Source organism: Sminthopsis crassicaudata, chromosome 3 (assembly GCF_048593235.1).
Source record: "Sminthopsis crassicaudata isolate SCR6 chromosome 3, ASM4859323v1, whole genome shotgun sequence".
NCBI classification, from domain to species: Eukaryota; Metazoa; Chordata; class Mammalia; order Dasyuromorphia; family Dasyuridae; genus Sminthopsis; species Sminthopsis crassicaudata.
Window position 1 is genome coordinate 575,957,514 of NC_133619.1, and position 23,089 is coordinate 575,980,602.

The 23,089-nt window shown below is 33.5% G+C and overlaps 1 protein-coding gene across 1 annotated transcript in view; it reads right to left on the reverse strand.

The window, feature by feature from the left end:
- Positions 1–23,089, reverse strand: part of FREM2 (FRAS1 related extracellular matrix 2) — a 208,208-nt gene that overhangs the window by 130,180 nt on the left and 54,939 nt on the right.

The window sequence follows — 23,089 nt, forward strand, 5'->3', positions numbered from 1 at the left end:
CCACAAATGTTTGCTTTACATTTTTTCTTTTCATTTATTTCAGATTAATTTTGCAAAGTAATCTTTTGTGTTTAACTTCTAATATTTGATTGGATAAACTCTTTGGTGACGGCTCTGATCCCTTTAAAGTTATGCCAGGGCTAGAAATAGAGCCCCACCTTCCATCCCCCAATTCTGCCTTGGTGATTTAAATGCCCTGGACTTATATAAAAGCTCTTTGTTTAGTTATTTTGCTACAAGAAAACAAAAGAGGACAAAAAGTCTATTTATATATTGCAACCTAGCATCATAATTCTAAATGCAAAAAGTTCAGAAACAGTAAAGTAATTCAAGTATGTCAAGAACATCAATTTTTCTAGCAGGAAAAGAGTAAAATCTTATCTCCATAAAAAAACCCATGAGAGGAAAAAAATGTTTCTTAGAGACAGCTTTTGAATATGGCATAGAATAATGTGATTATAGATTTAAGGTCAAAAGGGGCCTTTGAGATCAGAAACCCAACTTCCTTATTTTGTAAATGGAGAAAGTGAGATCAAGAGAAGTTAGATGGCTTTTTACTTTCATAGGCATGGATAGCATAACCAAGGACTTGTCCAAGGGCCTCTGCCTGCAAAAGTTATTGTTCTTTTACATTGTGTTGCCTTTGACTTAGCTATGAACAGCAAAATGACAAACTAGTTCTCCATTTTAAGCCAACATAAACTATGAACCCTAAAATAACTACACTAAAATACAACAATCATTTTGTCCTTTAGATCCATACCAAAGACCCCTTTATTAATGAAATCACCTTATCAATAGAATTGCACAGACTGTCTTCATACAGGGAAATAAAGAAGTGAGGGGATTGATTCCATTGTGAAGTCTTAGACAACAACTAAAATCATAATTTAGTGAGGCACATGATCATTTGACTTAAACAGAGACCTCTATGGCAGCTTAGCTTATTGGGGAATATCCATTATAGATGATGAAGAAATAAATTCTATGAAACACTTGACAATGGCCTTTTTCCTCTTGAAACCTCTTTTTTACTCAAGAAATTTTTATGTGACTCAGGTAGATAGGCATATAAAACAGGTATGTAAAAAAACATTACTGAAAAATATCATAATTTTGTGACTACCACATTTAAGTACTCGACTAAACAGTTTAAGAAGCTTTGCTCTAAACTCTGTTAATATAAACTTTGATTATCAGTGACTCCAATAACAGTCACTGAGAGCATATGGGAGACCAACAAAACTGAATGTTCAAATATATGATTTGAAATCAAGAAATGAACAAGACTAGATAATAGTTTATGAACTTGGAAAACTCTCACCTATATATGATCAATATTTTCTTCAAGAAGAGAGTTGGAAGATACTGATAAGATGAATACCAAATAGCATCTTTAAAACTTAAATTTTCTATATCTTGACAGAAAATATAGCTGTCATTTTGGAATCATATATATATATATATGTATATTTATATATATATATGCATACATATGTGTGTGTATGTGTGTGTGTGCGTGTGTATATAATCAGATTATCATTCAGTTAAGGATCAAACTAAATCATTTGAAAAGCTAGAAATGATATAATTTTGACACCCCCATTCTGACTTATTTAAACAAACTATTGATTCCTAAAAATGTGAAATGGATAAATGAAAAGACATTGACTTTGGGTATAATAATTTCTCTTAAAGGAGTTAAATTGATGGTAGAAGATATGATATAATAAAAATGTAGAAATGGTTTAGAAATGTTATCCCAGGAACTGCTTTCCACCTTATAGTTAAGGATAATCACCCTTGCTTGATTCAAAAAAACAGAACTTCATTTGCAAAAATATCACAGAGACTGATGGAAGGCTCTGAACAGTATTGCTTTATAAAACAATATTAAAGCATTTCAGGAGACAATGAGTAAACAGAGAATGGGAAGTCAATTCTAATTAAAGCCAAACCATCATATGGGCATTCAGATTAAAACTGAAGAGAAGACAAAAAAGAAACATACTGTTTAATAATTTTTATAATGAAATATTTCATTAACAAAAATAATAGAGTCACCAGATTTGGGCTCTTCTCCATGTACAACATTTAAATCTGTATCTTTTCCCAGGCTATATCTTAGGCCTAAAATGCTCTCCCTTTTCACTTTTCCCTCCTTGGACACCCTAGTTTCATTAAAGGCTAAGCTCAAATATCACTTTCCATATGAAGCCTTTCCTGAACATCCCATATTGTTAGTCTCCCAAAATTCCTTTGTATTTCTTTGTGAACATTTCATATTATTTATTTTTAAAAATATTACTTCTCCAAATAGTTGGTTTTAAGCTCTTTGAGGGCAGGATGGAATTTCTTTTTTTGATTTTGTACTCTCAATGTATAGCAAAGTGCCTCGGACTTAAGCACTTGATAAATTATTGTTGAATTTAATTAAATACTATTATAATAAAGCAGTGGAATTTAGGAAAATAGAATCTAGAAGAGTGGTACCCACATTTATATAAATATGTAAATAGAAATCTTTGTGGTAGATGGCATCATTTAATAGCATTCAAAGATCAATTTTAAGACATCTTAAAGAGATTGAGAAATATTGGGGAAGATCATAGGCAGTATTTTTTTTTCACACTGCACAAAAGTGACAGTTATTTACCAATCCATATGTTCATTTTCTTATTGCTATTATATCTTTATGAAAATAGTCTCTTAACAAAAATTTAAAGGGTAACCAGAAGATAAAATAGAACTACATCTTTACTATTACTTGATTAACTAAAAGCTATAAAGAACATAAATTTTGTTTATTTGAATTTCATCAAGCAAAAACAATGTAACTCTGAAGGCTATTTTGCAAAGTATCTTCGGTATGTACCTATAAATTATTATAATATGTGATATATAATTTGTATACATATAATTTGTATATTTATATATAATTAAAGTTATGTACATATGCTGCAGATGCAGCCATGGAAATAATTGCTAAATATTTTACAGAATTTTGATATCAAGTGAGGAATAAAGTAGACATGTTCATCTAGCATCATAGAAAATGTTCTCATCAAAGTATGATTCTCTAATGATATTATAGTGAAAGTCTCCAACTGTTCATCTTCAAAGATAACATTTTGTTAATTGCTTTATGTTACAGTGTTCAATTAAATTTCCTTCAAAACTTCCACAACAACCTGAAAGAAATCAGTCTTACCAACAATGATGGGAAAAAACGGGGGTGGAGAAACTCTTCAGACCCAATTTTAAGTTTTCCTGGCAAAGATACTAGATGGAGTTAAGTGATTTATTGAGGACACTAATAAGTGTCTGAGACCAGATTTGTACTTAGGAAGATGAACTCCAAGTCTGGCACTTCCTGACATGCATTGCATCAACCTAGCTTCACAACAACAATGATAATGACAATTATGACAATAACAACATTTTAATTCTTCCAAGTCTCTGTCACACTAGAATTCCTAGTCATAGATAATCACTCAGAGATGATTTGTATGAAAGAAATATTTAGTATCAGGGAGCAGTTTGTCAGTCAAGACACGGCTTATTGTCCCCAAAGTGTACTTACAGGAATTAATCTACTGCTCTATTCTGGACTCAGGTTATATCTCCTTTGCAACACTATTCCTGGCACATAGTAAATACTTATTAAATGTTTTTATTATTTATTAAATAATTTTCTAGGAAATATAGGTTTCCCCCTCCATTTTTTCCCATCATGGTTAGTGAGACTTTCTTTCAAGTTGTTGTGAAGATTCTGGAGAAAATTTCATTGAATACTGTAACAAAGTTATTAGCATATTGTATTTTTGAAGATGAACAAATGGAGATTCTCACCATAATTTCATCATTAGAGAGTCATTTGTTTTAATTTTCTTAAGAACATTTTCCATTATATTGGGTAAATATGGTCATAATTTAGTAGAATATAAGATTGTAAAATGTTTGGCCAAAACAACTCTTAAAATTGCTTCAATGGCATAGAAGGTTTACATTTTGCATCAATAAAAGCAAAAAGTATATCAATGAATTAAAAAAAAATGCTATGAGTTTTTTGTAGTACTGTAGGAGAAGTATTCTTAGAACTTCTAGAGAAATTAAATAAAATATGTTTCTATTTATGTGGAGATTATAACCCTTTCTGCTGATAATAATAGGACTTACTTCCCAGGGTGATTGTGAAAACAAAATGAGATGATATGTATAAATCTCTTAGCAAAGTAGGTTTCTTTGTAAATTTGAGATATTATTATTAAAATTATTAGTTATTATAATAAGCAAATTTGGGAATATCAAACTTAACTATGAAAAAATATGAGACAAGGAATTACATAAGAGAAATTCAAACCAAGTGTTATATACAATACAAAGATTAGGGTGAATAAGAAAATGTTTCATGAAGTAGGGGATATTTGAGCTGGACAATCATTTTTATTTTTAAAAATACTTTAAAAATCATTAGCATAGGAGCAGCTAGATAGCACAGTGGAGAGAGCACCACCCCTGAAGTCAGGAGGACCTGAGTTCAAAACTGATCTCAGACACTTAAGACTACCTAGCTGTATGACCCTGGCCAAGTCATTTAACCTACCTATTGTCTCAGCAAACAAACAAACAAATAAATGAATAAAAAACACTAGCTTGATAGGGGAGCTTTTAGCTTCTGTCTAGTTACTTGAAATATAAAATTGCTTTACATTGTTACACTTTACAGAAGATAGTTAGGTCTAGAATTCAGGTCTACATCATGGTCTGAAATAGGAACTTCACTAGGCGAGTGGTCCTAGAATGGTTTAGAGAGTTGAGATTGAATATTTTAAAATGGAAGGTGGGGTATGATTTGGTCAGGCAAGTGGAAGTCAAGGTCAACAAATCTGGATGTCAAATGGCTTTAACAGGAAAGTCAGACTGAGAGGAAATTATCATTATTATCCAAAGCTACCTAAGTCATGATTACCTGAGCATAGTCAAAACTGAAAAATAAATGTGCATAGCTTGGAGATTAATACTGAATCAGAAATACATGTACAGAAAATTAAATAGGAAAGTGGTAGCAGACAGGGAATCCAGTCAACAGATAATGTCAGGGTAGATACATTCATCATTATGGATTTAAGATTTGGAAATGAGAAAGAATAGACAAGAATTCAATGAAGGTGAGAGCTGAGTTTGCTCAGGGAAAGCATTTTCCTAAAAGATTCTTGCAATTTATCAAATGTGAATTTGTCAAAGATCTGGCTTTTAAGGGATTGGCTCAAGGTTCCTTCTTGAGGTAGTCTTTCCCAGTTTTATTAGGTTCTAGTCCATTAATGGTCCAGGAGGGAAGAGACAGATCTGTTAAGGATTCATCTTTTGCAACATGTGAGTGACAGAATCACAGAATCTTGGCCTTGTAGAGGACTTTAGATGTCATTACATCTAACCTATACATTAAGCATGAATGCTATTATTCTCTGATTCTTCTATGTCTGTCTTGGGAAGCAATCATATATCCTTGAGGCAAGGGAAATACTCTGTCAGTACTTGAATGTGTCTAGCTTCTCATTATTTGATTTATCTCACAAGACTGGGGTCCTTGGAATGGGTTATTCTATCCTTTACCCTGACTGTGAAATTCTTTTATGTTCATAAAAAACAAGGACTGGTATAACAAAAATTCACTTTTTAGCCAAGACAAACCACATTTTTCTTTGTTCAGTTAATATGCAACAAAGGAAAAATTTTGGACTGTGGGAAGATAATCATAGGAGAGAATTCATGGGTAAAATGAATTTTTTGAGAACTAACTTTAATGAATCAAATACATAGGGCATTTCAGTTAGTAGAAGCCACATTACTTGCCCTTGATCTATAAACTCCATTTGCAACTTGATACCCCAAGCTTTTAAATGTTAAAGTTGCCTTTAACATCTTACCTCAAGATGCCTATCTCTGTTCAAATATTGGAAAACTCTCTGATGCTCAACATTTCTTCTATTTTTTATATAATCTAAAATCAATATGCTTTTTATCCAGTCAGTTTCATAGCTACTCATAGCTACTCATCAGGAATGAGGATCAAAAGATGTCTTACAGATAATGAGATAAGACTCAATAAATACTCCACTATGGCAAAAAGTGATTTGGCATTTGTGTTATAGTGTATAATAAGTGAATCAGCTGTAGTTTTCATTCTTAAAGTTCTATGAACTGTTCCACAAAGTACTGATGATAAAAGCTTTACCTATACAGAAAGTCTGTACAGTGCAGACTACAGTGCAGATGTGACTTCAAAGAAACAGCCTGAAGCCAAAGTGTAATGTTTGATGGTAACAGCCCAAATTCAAGAAAGAACAATTCTTAAAGAGTTCTCTATGAAGTTGCCAGAAGAAAAGATGGAGAACACAAAATGTCAGACTTACAGAGAGCTAGAAGGAAAGTCATTTAGTCCAATTTTTTCATTTTAAAAATAAAAAAATGAGGTTCATTGAGGGTAAGTGATATCCAAGTTCATACAGATAAACATCACAGAAGAATATGAACTGAAGTCTTTGGATTCCAAACTTTAGCCTTAGCTTCACTGTACTTTATTATCTATCTCAGATTAAAATGAAAATATTTTTCACTCCATCATCCACTAAATGTCAAAGGACAACAGATAATACTTAAAAGAAAAATGCTAAACTGGGCAGTTTTCAATTATCCATTATGTTATATATTAAGTATAACTGTATTTGATTTATTGTATGATATATTTATTCATTAAATATAATTGTGATGAAAATCTTAACTCACAACAAACCAATTTCCTAAATCAAACTGCAGGGCAAATATGTAACTTTGGGAAGTACTCTCTCTCAAAGGAGAGTAAACTCTAGAAAACAGCCTATACAAAGAACTTTTATGTTTATTTCATTGGAACTAGACTCATACTTAGAGACACGTGCATCCCCTGTTTATAACTTAGTGTTCTAAGGCAGCTTCCTCACAACCAAAGGTAAAATCAACTTCCAAAAGAAACAAAGATTAGGGTTTCAGGGAGTTACAGAACAAGCTGAGCCAAAATCCACTACACTATACAGTGAACTATGTCAGCCTCCCATTTTCCTCTTTATCTTACTCACTGCAGACACCTGAACCTTCTGATCATCCCTGTTCTGATAAGGGGCTTAAAGGCTTATCAGGAAGAATGTTTCTGAGGCATATAGAACAACAGGCAATGGAAAAAGCAGAGTAAATTGAAACTCCAAAAGGAGGAAATGGTATGATGCAGCAAAAACTTTGTAAAACTCAACAAAAAATTTCAAAAGACAAAAGAACAAAAAAATATTCTTGTAGTTAGTATCTCCTTTAGCCTAATGAATAAACTAACTGTTTCTATTTGTGAATTGTAGGGGGAAATGTTCAATCTCTTTCAACCAACTCATATTAGGTATCTACTGCATTATTTTCAGAAAATTTGTGTTTAATTGGGGTTTTTAGTTTGTCCTTTTTCTAGGTTTTTAGTTGCAATTCCAAGTCCTTGATCTTCTCTTTCTCTATTTTATGCAAGTATCTAGAGATATAAAAACCACTTTGGCTGCATCCCATAAATTTTGGTATGTTGTTTCATTATTGTCATTTTCTTGGATACAATTATTGATTGTGTCTATGATTTGTTGTTTCACCTATACTTTTTCTTTGAATATCTTAGAGGCAAGTTAAGAGGCTTATCATTTACTCAATTGGCAGTGAATAATCACTGAATGATTTTGGCACATGTTGAAAGACAAAAAGAATACATGGTCAGATACATTCACTAAGAAAGATTATTTTGGTATATGTGTATAAAATGAATGTATAACAGAAAAAACTGGATAGGACCAGTTAAGAGACTACTACAATTATCCAGAAGTAGTAATATCTTAAATTATGGTGGTGAACATGTGAGTAATAAGAGTATGAATTTAAGAAATACTGTGGAAGCAGACTGGACAGGATTATGGAGGGTAAGAGAGGGAAGAGTACAAAATTACTTTAAGGCTTTAAGAGTAGATAATTACAAGAATGGCAGATCATATTCTCTAACCAAAAGTGTCCCTCTTCCTCAGGCCTTATTCTCTTCATTCTTTACACTATTTTACTTGGTGGTCTCATCAGCTTCCATGAATTTAATTATCATCTCTATGTCTGTAAGCTACTTAGCCTGTCCCAATTGCTTTGCTGACTTTCAGTCTTACATCTGCCTGTCTTAAACTAGATGTCTATTTGACATCTAAAATTCAACATGTACAAGTCAGAACTCATCATCTTTCCCCCTAAATCCTATCCCTATCACCTTCCCTATTACTGTTGAGGGAAATATTATCCTTCCAATTCCTTAGGCTCACATTTACCTTTGCAACATCTTACAAATATTCCCCCATTCTTTGATACTATCACCACTCTATTACATGCTTTCATCTCCTTATTGCAATAATCTGCTGGTGAGTCTATCTGCCCCAATTCTCTCTCCTTTTCAATCCATTTTCTATGCAACTACCAGAGTTTTTTTTTTTCTAAGTCACAATGTCACTTCCCATGTCATTTTCACCTCCCCTCTCCCCAATTCCTTTGTCTCCAGGATCAGATACAAAATATTCCATTTGGCTCTTCATCACAGCTTCTTACAACTTACAACTTACTCCCCACTATGTACTCTGATCCAATGGCATTGGCCTCTTGGCCATTTCACAAATACCATGCATCCTATCTCAAGATATAAGAAGAATTTTTTTTTTCTGTTTTCCTTCCCTAATGCTTTCCTTACTCAATTCTACCTTCTGGCTTTCCTGGCTTGTTTTAAGTCCCAATTAAAATCCTTTCTCTCACTTTCACATCCCTTCCTCAACTGCTATTAATTTTAGTGCCTTCCCTTTGAAAATTATTTTTTATTTATCCTATATGTATATTGTTTGTATATATTAGTTTGTATGTTGTCTCCCCCATTGGACTGTGAGATCCTTGAGGGCAGACTGTTTTTTGCCTTCTTTGTCTCTGCATTGCTTAGCACAGAGTAGACACATAACTAGAGCATACAGGTGATATAAGAATATATCAATGAGTCATTAGTTCACATCTAACTCAATGCAATATTTTAACTTCATGTTTAAGAAAAGCATGAGGCAAATAAAATTCACAACTCCCAAAACTAACTGCAATAAGTTAATTTAGTATTCCAGACCAGACATTATAATTGTACTCAAGTGATTTGAGTATAATATAATAAAACTGCCTCAGTTTACTCAATTTTTTGAATTGGGAAAAAATAGTACCTACCTCTTAAAGTTGTCATGAGGATAAAATAAGAACAATTGGAAGATAGTTTGTAAATTCTAAAGTATTATATCAGAAAGTTTTAAAGAAGTTTAATTTGGACTCCCAGGAGCCAAGATGGTGGAATAAGCATTAATTGCTGTAAACTTCTCATGTTTATTCCCATACAATCATAAATAGTGCCTTAAGACATAAGCATCATGGAAACAGAGTGAAACAATTTTTTAGCTCAGAATACTCAAAGGACTGAAGGAGGGGTCCCTTTTTCTCTGGTAAGGAGTAGGGGATGCAATTCAAGATAGGAAGTTCCCTAGCAAGCCAGCAGCAACTCACTTCTCAGCAAATTAGCAGGACATCCTGAGCCCAGGGTGGTGGAGCAGGTAAATACCTACACTAGCATGCCCTATGTGTCTTGACAAACCAAGGGAGTCTGCAGACTTGAGCTGCATGGATTTATCATGTGGGTGCCCTGGGGAATCAGGCATCCTCCAGTGGTCACAAGGCCTTTGTATTTCACATGGCTCCATTAAAAACAAGAGTCCGGACCTTGAAAGATCATAAACCTGTGAATATTCGAAGTCTTGAATATGGATTCTGAAAATGCAGATGATCTCTTGATTCAAAGTGTTACAATAAATCACTGGTCTGAACTGGAATAGCCACCAAACTTGTATTCATACAAAACATTCCTAGGCAATATCCAAGACTAACAATAGCATTTACCACACTTGAGACCCCCCTATTTGGTGAGCTACACGAAGGCTTGATCCTAAAGCCTAATGCCTTTGGGATATTGTCATGAGGGTATATGAGCAAGAAAGAAAACATTCTCAGATTGGCAGATAAAAAGAGGGTTGTAGGAGTATGGATTAAAGAATAGCAGCATTTCAGTGACATGCCTCATAAGTGGCCATCTAGCCTTTATTCTAAGACCTCCAGTGAGTGAGAACTCACTACTCACTTTTTCCTAAGATAATTTACTCTATTTCAGAACTGTAATTATTTTAAAAGTATGTTGTTTTTTGTCTACTTGTCTTTTTAAAAAATTATTTCTGTTTTTTTGTTTTCCATTGGCCAGGCTAACTGTTCTCATTTTCAGTTTCTACCTATTGTGTCTTGAATTCTGTTCTCTGGGATCAAGCAGAAAATGTTAATCTTTCTTGATATTAAAATAACTGAACAGAATTATCATGTCCTTCCATAAATTTCCTTTTGCTAAAATTAAATGATCTCAATTTCTTCAAATGATTGTCATGAGGTACCTCACCCTTTTGATGACTATTCTGGAGAGTCTTCAGATTATAAATGTCCTCCTTGAAATGTTGCCCTTAGTACTGAACATAATATTAGAAATGTGCTCTAAAGAGGTCATAGTTCAGCAAAATTTTAGGAAACAATGCATAACTGTTCTCATTTTATAAATCTGAATCTTTTCTGAAGAGGGATTCATAAAATGAACCTTATCAATATTGTGATATTTGGTTGATGCTTAGCCCACTTTTCAAGACAAATATATTGTGACTCAAATTGATCCCAATGGATCTGCAATCTCATGGTGAATGCTTCCTCCAGTGATGGAAATTGTACACTATCTGTGCCAGCTCATCCTATATGACCTTTTTTAATGCTCCCTCTGAAGTTTGTGATAGGCGGTTCACATAATATTATAGGGACTTTCCTTCAATTCTTTTGAAATCACAAGGATACCTAATGGCAAATGTGGGTTATCCCTTAATCATCCCTAAATCTCACTATAGAGTTACTCCATCTTCATTATTGGTCATATATTTCTTTGATCACCTTCTTTACACTTTTCCAATTATAAGTCTGCAACTGTAATTAAAATTAACCTCCTTTTCCTATTACCTGAACCTCTACACTGCCATTTGGATGGCCTTTGATTTATTTGAGGATTACAATATTTCATTATTAAGTCATACAAAATCTGCCAAAATATTGATATTACAAACATGCATCTTTGTTTCAAGAAGAATCTCGTAGTCATTAAAATAATTTCACTGTTTCTCAGAGGTAAGTCAATCCTCTTTTCTCTTCATATTCAATTTGGGTCCCATCTATTTTTAGTATCAAGACAAGCAGATAATTATATATATATATATACATATATATATATATTTAATAACTTAGAGAGTTTAAGTATTTGAATTGTGAATTACTAAGAATACTTTATTTGAATGATTTCTACCTGTTGGAAATTTGAATATTTTCTTTAAAATATCACTCAAGTTTATCTCTATTAAATATAATGAATGCTGAGACCAAACAGTAAAGCATTTTTCATCATGAGTCCTTTGAAATTGTGGTGGGCCATTTGTGTTGATCAGGGTTGCTAAGTCTTTTACAATTAATTATTTTTACAATATTTCTTTACTATGTAAATTCTTCTCCTTATTCTGCTCACTTTATATTTCATCAATTTGTAGACCAGGACTTTCTAAGACCATCCTCTCCATCATTTCAAACAATGCAATAGTATTTCATTGCATTCCTATAAAATGACTTTTTTTAGCCACTCCTGAATTAATGAGTCAGTTTCCAATTCTGATTTTAAATTTATGCTCAGGTCTTCCCTACTACAGTCTAGCTGTTTATTTGACTTTGGAAAATTCAAGTTATGGTAGTAAAATGAGAAAGAAATTAAGGGCAGAAACATTGTCAAGAACACAAAAATTTATTTGTATTTCCAGATGGCCTGATGGTTTGTTTCAAAACTATAGTCATCAAAGAAAAGATATTAGATGGGATATGGGAAAACTGGGGCACTAATACATTGTTGGTGGAACTATGAGCAGATTCAGCCATTCTGGAGAGCAATTTGGAACTATGCTCAAAAAAGAATCAAACTGTGCATACCCTTTGATCCAGCAATTTCTCTTACTGGGCCTATATCTCAAAGAGATCTTAAAGGAAGGAAAGGGACCCACATGGGGAAAAATGTTTGTTGCAGCCCTTTTTGTAGTGGCTAGAAACTGGAAACTGAGAGGATGCCCATCATTTGGAGAACGGCTGAATAAGTTATGGTATATGCCCTGTTCAGGCGCCAAATTGCAATAGTCTTGTCTAGCTCCTCTGAAGGGCTCAGAATAAGTCCTTATCAGGATAAGCAAAAGTCCTTGCCCCATGTTGGGTGCCAATATGTAATGTGCTGTTGTCTCTAGAAACTGCTGATCGCTCTCTGGGAGGAGATCTGCTGTCTCAACTGCCGACACCTCTGACCTTGTGTAGAGATGCTTTCTCAATCTCTCCAGTGCCGCCCTCTTTTATCCTCCCAGAGAATGGGCGTGGGATAACGCAAGAGCTTCTGGGAAAAAATACTTCAACCAATGAACTTGCTCCTCCTAAGCATGCAAGCTCCTCCCCAGGAGTTCGAAAGGGTAAAACTCACAGTAAAGGCCGAAACTAGAGATTTGTTAAGTACTGACTTAGCACTTAGTAAGAACCTAATATCTCATTATCTCATTAGCACTTAGTAAGAAACTAACAGTTATGGAATATTATTGTTCTGTAAGAACGATCAGAAGGATGATTTTAGAGAGGCTTGGTGAGACATGAACTGATGCTAAGTGAAATGAGCAGAACCTGGAGATCATTATTCGTGGCAACATCAATATTATATGATGATCAATTCTGATGGACTTGACTCTTTCCAACAATGATATGACTAATATCAGTTCCAATGATCTTGTGATGAAGACAGCCATCTACACCCAGAGAGAGGACTGTGGGAACTGAATGTGGATCACAACATAATGTTCTTATTCTTTTTGTTGTTGTTCACCTGCATTTGTTTTCTTACTCATTTTCCTTTTTGATCTAATTTTTCTTGTGCAACAAAAGAATTGTATAAATTTTAAGATGAATAACATATATAGGATTGTTTGCCATCTAGAGGAGAGGTGGATAGAAGGAGGGGGTAAATATGAAACAAAAGACTAGGCAAGAACCAATGTTGAAAAAAGTAAAAAAAAATAACAACCTATAATCATCCTACTGGACTTTCAGTTACTCACATACAACATTCAGTTTCCTAGTTCTGTGTATTTGCTTTGGTTCTCCCTTAGGCTAGGAATTCTGTGCCTTCTCAATTCTGCCACTTAAATCCCTTCAATATTCTTATTCTTCACATCCTAGTCATCTGCTAAAGACTTCCCCTTTAAAATTATCTTCTATGTACTTCATATGTTATCTTAAATGGAGTGCTTTGGCCTTCCTTTGTATCCTCAACATATAACATAGTATCTGAGATATAGTAAAAGCCTAATAAACATGTGACTTTCACCACATGCAGAGAGTGGTGTGGAGAAAGATGGGGCTGAAGTACTGTGAAAACCAGGTATTTTTGCTTTTCCTGAATCTATTTGCAGCAAAGGTACTCCATCCAGAGTACCTAACTTCTTATGAGGAAAAGAGAGGGAATTAGCTTTTATGCCAGGTACTATGCTAAGTGTTTTACAAATAGTTCACTGGATTCCATTATGACCTTGCCCCTAAGGGGAGATTTATCAGTAGTTAACTGTCACTCTCCCAAGTTCTCATAAACTTATTGATTAGTAATTAAGTTAAGCTTCAGTAGATTTCTGCTCCCATCACTCCTCTTGGGCTGTACAATGGCAACAAACTATTATCTTCCACTGCTGAACTTAAAGACAGATGAACTGTGTTCAAATCTTGGCTCTGGTATTTACTACCTTTGGGGACTTACATAATTCACTTAACATTTTAAAGCCTCCATTTCTTCAACAATAAAATAAATTAGTTGAGAAAGATAGCTTCTAAGGTCTATTCTAGCTTTCAGTTTAAGGACCTGGGAATGCCTGTTTCTGCCTGTCCTTTAACTCTATTCCACAAGTGTTACTCCATGGAACCTTTCCTGATCCCACAACAGAGTAGCATCAGTTTCTCTTCTGAACCAAAGAAAGATTTATATACAGTTTTAAAGGCATTTTTCTAATTTTATTTTGTTTTCTATTAGTCTTATCCTCTATAAGTTCCTTTGAGTTGGGGAATTGGTCTTATTTTTTAATACTTAGCATTTATAGGGCACTTTAAAGGTCAAATAGGACATTTTATCTTTATAGCGACATTGGGAGATAGGTCTTACTTTTTCCCCTATTTTCACAATTGTAAATTTGCTTGTCTCATATTCCCCACAGTTCACTGTCCATAGAAATTATGCAATAAATATTTAATTATATGAATTGAAGCAAATGAAGGAGTGTTCAGCAACTGCCAGCTCTTTTGAAATATTGCCACTCTGATAAGATAAAGACATTAGTTGTTTTAAGAGGTACTTAAAGGCTTTATACTCCCTGGAACAGCCTAGTATAATAGTGTAGCTATTAACAATCACTTTTATCCAACTTATCTCTACCATGTGCCATCTCTGGGCATATCCATTAGGCATCACGGTAGTATATATCCCTTTCATATGACAGAACTTTGATCTAGTCCATATTCTGGTAGGAAAAAAAACAATAATAGAAAATCAAAACTATATTCCTTCTTCCTTCAAAATCAAAGATTGTTTCTATATACCCTTCTCGGGGTGGATGGGTCAAAGCTATGAATACATGACTATTGGAATATACATTAAGAAAAACAAATGACTTATTTTTAAAATGATGGTCATAATTGCGTTGTCACTTGCAACTAAAAATCTTTCATTATCATCAATATATATTGATGCCTACTGAATTCATAGCACCCTATTAGGTATACATTTTGAGATTCAATTCATCAGCATGACATGAACCATAATATAATCAACAAGGAGAATACAGAATAGTTCTTTTGTTTCTTTGTGGAAAATTTTTGTTCTAGCAATAATAAATACAGAGGCAAAAAGCAACTCAATTATTAGATTTACCTATTGGCTCCAATTAAACATTGTTAGCAATTAATGTTTGTTCAAGTTCATTTCAAGCAATACAGTGTTCAAATAGCACACTGATTTGTCAATCAGTGAAATCATAGATCCTGTCTTCATTCCAATTTATTTCTAGTAAATAGGCATTTATCTAGCCATCTGCCTGAATAAATCACAATTAACTGCATGGTATAGTGATAGAATCAGATGCCATGGTACCAAAAGAATAGAGTGGCCTCAGCCAGCAAGTGTGATTTACTTGCCAAATAGAGAGATTTGGAAGCCAAAGGCAATACTGTTTCAGAATATAAACGTATTTGAAAAATCTTAAAGAGGATAGTTGGAAAATGTGAATGCCCTTACTTCATAAAATACTAAGAAGAAATGGAAGAAAGAAAGTTATTGGAAGTCTGGCAAAAGAATTAAGTCAAATCATCCAAGAACATTTAAGAATGAAATAGAGGAAAAACAAAACAATAAGTAGATGAACAAAGGGAAACAGTCTACTCAAAGTTGTGTGTCCAACTATTTTTTTTTCTACCAGTGACAGTAAAGCTAGCAAATTTAAACTCTTATTACCTTACTTTTGAGGTGATATTGAAATAGCAATTTACAGTGGTTAATGGTAGGATGAATGTTATATACACTCATTTCTGAACTTATTTCTCTTTCCTCAATCTATAACATCTCTATGGTAGTGGTCCCTGGGAAATCTTTTATTCTGTTCCCTCTCTACTGATGGGATTAAAGAAATCTCAAGTATATGGGGAACAGAGAGATGAAAATGCAATCAAGTTGTGACAAATTTGTAGCCCTATTAAAATTTAATTATTTCCCTTTATACCCTATGGATGATAACTCTAGATTTGGAAAAACTCAAATACTTAATTTGACAAAATAGAAAATCAAGAAGAAGAATCAAGGAGAGAATCAGATGATTTATTCAAGGTCATACAGATTGTAAATATCAGATATGATATTTGAATATTGACTAGATTGATTATTGTCAACTCTGAGGTACAAGATTCACGCATCTCAAATTGGCTAAGATGATAGGAAAAGATACTGATAAATGTTGGAGGGGATGTAGGAAAACTGGGAAACTAATACATTGTTGGTGGAGTTGTGTGCTTATCTAAACATTCTGGAAAGCAATTTGGAACTATATCACATATCAAATCCAGCAATCCAGCAATGACTCTACTAGGTCTGTATCCCAAAGAGATCATAAAAAAGGGAAAATGAACTACATGTAGAAAAATGTTTGTAGCAGTCTTTTTTTTTTTTTTTTTTTTTTTTTTTTAGTGTCAAGGAACTGGAAATAGAATGGGTGCCCATCAGTTGGAGGATGGTTGAATAAGGTAAGGTATATTAAGTTAATGGAATATCATTGTTCTAAAAAGAAAAATGAAGAGCTGGTTGATTTCAGAAAAGCCTGAAAAGACTTACATGAACTGATGCTTGCTAAGTGAAGTGAGCAGTACCAAGAGAACATAGTAAGAAGATTAAGTGATGATCAACTATATTGGATTTAGCTCTTTTCAACAATGAGGTGATTCAAGGCAATTCCAAGAGATTTGTAATGGAAAGAGCCATCCACAGCCAAAGAGAGCAAGAGAACTCTGGAGACTGAATGTGGATCAAAGCACAATATTCTCACTTTTGTTGTTGTTTGCTTGCTTTTTTTTCCTTTTTAGTGTTTTCCTCTTTTAATATGATTATTTTTGCACTGCATGATGAACATAGAAATACATTTAAAGGAACTGCCCATTTTAAACCTGTATTGGATTGCTTTCTGTCTAGGGGAGGAGGGAAGAGGAGAGGGAGGAAGAAATATTTGGAAAACAAGATTTTACAAAGGTGAATGTTGAAAATTATCTTTGCATGTATTTGGAAGGATAAAAGGCTATTCTAAAAAATAAATTGGTCATTGTATGTGAGGACAAAATTGCACAGCCAGAATTTCTCCATAGTTATTATCATACCACAAGATTTTAGCATTGAATAAAGTGTAACATTTTAGGAATTTCCACTATCCTATTTTAAATGTTAGGAGTCAACCACATATGGGATTCTATGTATCTCCTAAACAAAAAAGAATTTTTAAAGTGCTCACTATAATTTTTTCCTCTGATGTTAACACCTAATTACTGTTTTGCTGGGTAGACTCTTTGTCTAAGAACATAAATTGCCTGCAACTAATAAAGGAGTGCTTATCTCTTTAACAGGTATAATCAGAAAGAATCATCAAAGAAAACAGGTAATGCTTTCCTTTTATTGAGTCATATTCACAAACATAGACATTACTAGAGAGATATAGCTTCATAATAAAACTCGAGGCATGCAAAATCTAACATTGTCTTGCTGAGGAGCATATGAGCTGAGAATGTGAAGGCAGTTAAGAAATATTGATACTTTACAATTTCTGATGCATAGAAGCAAAGTTCATTTTCTTACCAGGAGTATATAGGAATGTAATATTAAAAATATTCCACAGAAGGTCAAGTTTTCCCCTTTTAAAGAATAAATGAGATCAGCTTTTCTCATAGTTCTGGAAGAAATCCAGAATTTCTAAGTTGTAGATTCATGTTTGAAAATATGTGGTATCATTAAAATAATCCATTACTGCTGGGGATTTTGGGAACTCCTTTTGCCCTCTGGGTGTTCTTAAGGAAGCATTATAAAAAGTACAAGAAAAAGTTGTGAAGGAAGGAAAAGAAAAAGGAAAGATAAAAGGGAGGGGAATGTGAAAGGAAACCTACTTAATTGATTAAGATTGTTGTTTGTCCTTCTTTCCCTTTATTTTTATTTTATTTTATTTTTTATCCTTCATTCTCAAAGAGGAGCATGATATCAGGGAGGTGATGCCATGACATGCAAGTGAATTGGATTGAAGTGAGGGAAGGCTGTGCTAGATCACTTGCCTCCACATCCCCTCCAGAGCCATCCTGGGTCCAGTGGCCAGATATTGATTAGGATGACTGGAGATGGCTCTGAATGCTGTGGGAGACCTTGGCCTTTTTAAGTTAAGATCTTTAACTGGTCTTAGTTTGACTAAGGCAACACCTAATCAGTGATTAAGGATAGATAAGAAAGGAGTCAGAGAATGTCCACTTTTACCTAATTAAAAAAAAAAATCAAATAGAAGGGGAAGACCCTCTGGGGTAGAACTATTAATAGGAATGTCACAATTGTAGTAGATAAGAACTGATACATTAAGAAGAATATTGTACAAAGAACTATAGGAAAGATTGTTGGGTGGGCAGGGAGAGGGAACAGGGAAAGCAATATGATATAATGGAAGGGTCTGAGTTTAGTTTTAATAGTTTTTTTTTTTTTAGTTTAATAGTTTTCAGCTATTTACTCCTCTGACACTGGGCAAGTATTCTTATAATCAAGTAAATCTTCCATCTATCTCCAGAAGCTCCCCAAAAGTGTGAAATGAGATAAAACTGACAATACTCTGACAAATGAGTTTTTTATTTTATGTTTGACAAGTGCCGGTATCATGCTAACTTCTGGGGATACAAACAAAGAGCTCACATTTGGGGGGATCAACATGAAAATAACTAGATATATAGAAGATAGAAACAGAATAGAAAGAGGGAAAGACACCAGCAGCTAATAGGCCTGGGAAAGACTTCCTAAAGAAGGTAGGCTTTGTACTGAGTTTGAAAAGAAGCTAGGAAAACTAAAAGGTAGGGATTGGAAAAGGAAGAACATTCTGACCATGGAGGAAAGGCCATGCAAAAGTACCATGAATGAATATTGTGCTTGAAAGAACTAAAAGTGGGCCAATATAGATATATCACAGAATTTGTGGAGGGCAATAAATTGTAAAAATACTACAAAGAGATGGTCCAGATTGTGAAGGGCTTTAAATACCCAAAAGAGGATTTTATAATTGATTTTATAAATGATAATATATATATATATATAATATAATATAATACAATATAGTATAATATAACATAATATAATATAATATGATATATTAGATCAACACTTTAGAAAATTTACTTGGGTAGTTGAGTGGGAAATGTCTTGTATTTGGGAGAGACTTGAGGAGGTACAATGGACTAAAAAGCTATTGTAATAGTCTGGGACAAAAGTTATGATTACCTATACTAAAGTGGTGAAAGTATCAGAGGAGAGAAAGGACAACACAGGCATTCCTTGTTTTATTGTACTTCACATTATTACATTTCGTACATATTGCATTTTTTATAAATTGAAGTTTTGTAGCAACTCTGAATCAAACAAGTCTATTGGCATCAATTTTTCCAACAGCATGCGAGTACATAATATCTCTATGTCATGTTTTGGTAAGTCTCAAAATATTTCAAACTTTTTCATTATTATTATGCCTTTTATGGAAATTACTGATTAGTGATCTTTGATGTTGTTATAATAATTATTTTGAGATATCACAAACTATGCACATATAACATGGCAAACTTAACAGATAAATGTTTTGTATATCTTGACTGCTCCATCAACTGTTTGTTCCCCGGGTTTCTCTCTTTCCCTTCTGGCCTCTATATTTCCTGAGACATAACAACATTAAAATTAGGTAAGTTAATAATTATATAATGGCTTCTAACCATTCCAGTGAAAGTCAATCAATGTGGCAAACTTCATTGTTGCCTTATTTTAAGTAATTTCCACAAACCATTCCAACTTTCAGCAACCAACACCCTGATCAGTCAACAGTCATAACCATCAAGGCAAGATCCTCCACTAGCAAAAATATTGTAATTCATTGATGGTTCAGATAATGGTAAGCATTTTTTAAAGCAATAAAGCATTTTAAAATTAGGGGTGTACATTGCTTATTTAGATATACTATCCTAATAATATACTATCCTAACACTTAATAATCTACAATATAGTGGAAGATTAACTTTTATTTGTACTGGGAAACAAACTAAAAAAATTCCCATGATTCACTTTATCGTGATATTTGTTTTATTGTAGTGGCCGGGAACCAAACTCACAATCTTTCAAGGTATGCCTGTGTACAAGAAACTGTTAAGAAGTCAGAATAAATATTGACTCAGCAACATACTGGTTATGTGGGGTGAGTGTAAATGAGGAAATAAAGATGATACTGAAGTTATGAGCCTGAGTTGTTGGAAGGATGATACAGAAGAAAAATCAATAAATAAATAATAAGGGAAAGTATTATATGTCAAGCAGATGATGAAAGCTGAAAGATAGATAATACCAAAGAAATAAAAATAAAAACCAAGATGGGCAATTCAATTGCCTTCATTCTGTGTTGAATGTACTTTGCTTAATGGAATCTTGTCCCTTAAAATAATAAAGAACATAGAACATACCAGAACTTGGGAACAATGGAAAAGTAAATGAAGTAGTGAATAAAAGTTCTGAAGACAGATGTCCAGTCAAAATAACTTAACCTACTTTGATGACTTCCTTTTAATGTTCTCTGGAACTTAAGACAAATGCAGATCTGCAGCTGTTGTCTTTAGGATGTATCTGGAGACTATTATGACCTTTTCAAAGCTGTCATTTTGGACTGGAAAAAGCATGTCCAAACAAATTGCTCATGTATCTCTTAATAAAGCATCTCTGAAATCTATTTCTGTAGGTTTTTGGTATTCAATAGTTCTGAACCTAAACTTAACCATAAATTCATAGATTAAGAGTTGTATGTATCCCTAAATAGGAGTAAGTTCTTTCTCTCTATACTTGCCCAAACCCATATTCCTATTATATACAAGATTCAGAATTACAGGTACAGGAGAGTGTATAGGAAATGTACAGTCAGATAGTAACCAATAGGTGCCATATGTCCAAACTGTTCTTTTTATGCAGACGGCTTTGATATTTCCCCCAACTGACCCCAAGTATAGATCATGAGTGTCAACATAACTGAGAAATCATAACAAAGAAGGATTCCTTCAAGTCCATATCCTTCCCTTGCACACAATTTGCCCAAGAATTCCATTTTCCCTTCCCCCTTTCCATTTTATATCTTCTCTACATGTTATAATGTTAATATAGATAAAATTTATTTAAATAATAATAAGAGAATAATAATAAGTTCAGTATTAGGAAACTTATACCAGTAATAGTAAGGATTTTAGGGATCAGAAAAAAAAACAATCTTTCAAAAGAATAGTAGAGAATAATTACAAACTACCAGCATAGCTTGGAAAGTTACATACTGAATTTAATATGTACCTAAAAAGAAAATAAATCTCTTCATGTCAGAAATATATATATATATATATATATATATATATATATATATATATATATATATATATATATATATAATTCTCTCCTTTGGTTCCACATTTTTATTTGGTGTTTTTTAAGTTTAGAAAAAATTAATTCTCAGTAGCATAATGAGTATTTTTCCCGAGGGGTGCATATGAAAGATTGTATGGGGTAAAAAGAGAAATGAATATTCTTTGAATGATTTTGAGGATCTGTTCCACTTTCATCTACCAGAATAATAAAGGTCAAAATCTTTATAAAGTAATCATTCCACAAATAATGGAGGTAAAAAACCACAATTCCACAAACTTCTAAAGCTAGATTCTTAATCAAATTCAAAGGGCTTCAATATATGTAATAAGTGAGGGAAATGAGAGAACAATGAGATAAAAATTTCTAGTACTTATGAAATTCTCTCTGGAGCTGGCACTCTCATTTAATTTATCTTCTTGAAATTGATTCAGAAATAATACCACATAGTATTAAAGCTAATATGATCTAATACATTAACTAGGCCATTGTTAAATTAGCTTTAACTTATGCAACCAATTTATTGAGCTTTTGCAAGTGCTTGTTTAGACTCCTGGACCCCTCTCCTCCCTCCTTCTCCATTTGTTCCTGGCTCAGGAAATAGAAATGTCATTTCCCTCCTTAATTAGTCATTAAACATAAGACATTTCACAAGCTCTAGGGAACAAATGATGCTTTGAACAAAATAAGAACTGGAAGAATTTTACTCAATGACTTTTCAGAACATTTTTTTTCTTAAGTAAAACTAATAGACAGTATCCGGACTGGAAAACATGACAACATATATGATTTACAATTCCTCAGACTTTAATCATGAGGATTAGTTGCTTATATTAAACAAAACACCACCTGCTATTCTATAGCTTCTAGTTACATTGGTTGCTGAAAATAAACATGGATTATGGCTTCTTAGAATCCTCTGTTTTTATTAGTGCAAGCAATACTATATAATGCAGAAGCCTATTGCTACTACCACTCCCCCCACCTCTCACACCATCATCCACTCCTACCCCTCTTTGGAAAATGAGGAATTATATGTCTGTTGAAGAGTCATTTTCAGACTATTGCTGTGTATCAAGTCAAGGTAGGAAGCATCCTATTTTACAGATCACAGTGGAATCAGTATGTAGGAGAAGCAGTCAACACACTTCTGGAACTACCAGGACTTGAAAGCCCTAAAGACCACACTATTGATCTTTCCTTTAGCATGATCTGGACTGCAGACTTCTCTTTGTATATGCTCTCTTTAACCTTAACATCTCGGAGCCCTGCTGCCATCTTAGCATAGTCCTATTTTGAAAGTCTTCTTTGACTACAACAGGAAATGTCCCAAAGTAGCCATCAAGAATTGATGACAAGATGTTGCTTTGGGTATCTCTCTGGTGACTGTTAAAACAACAACAACAACAACAATAACAATGGCTTCTTAATTGGTGCCCTTCCCCTTCAAGTCTGAGTCTCCTCAGAACCCAGGTCGAGGGAGGGGAGCAATTTTTTAAAGGAGCTTATCTGACCCACTTTCCACTTGGTGCTGATCAACTCTCTAAATTTCTCCAGTAAAAGTCTTCCCACTTAGTATTTGTCCTTTGAAACTCTTTTTCCACTCTCTTTACTCATTTCTATTCAGGTCAAATT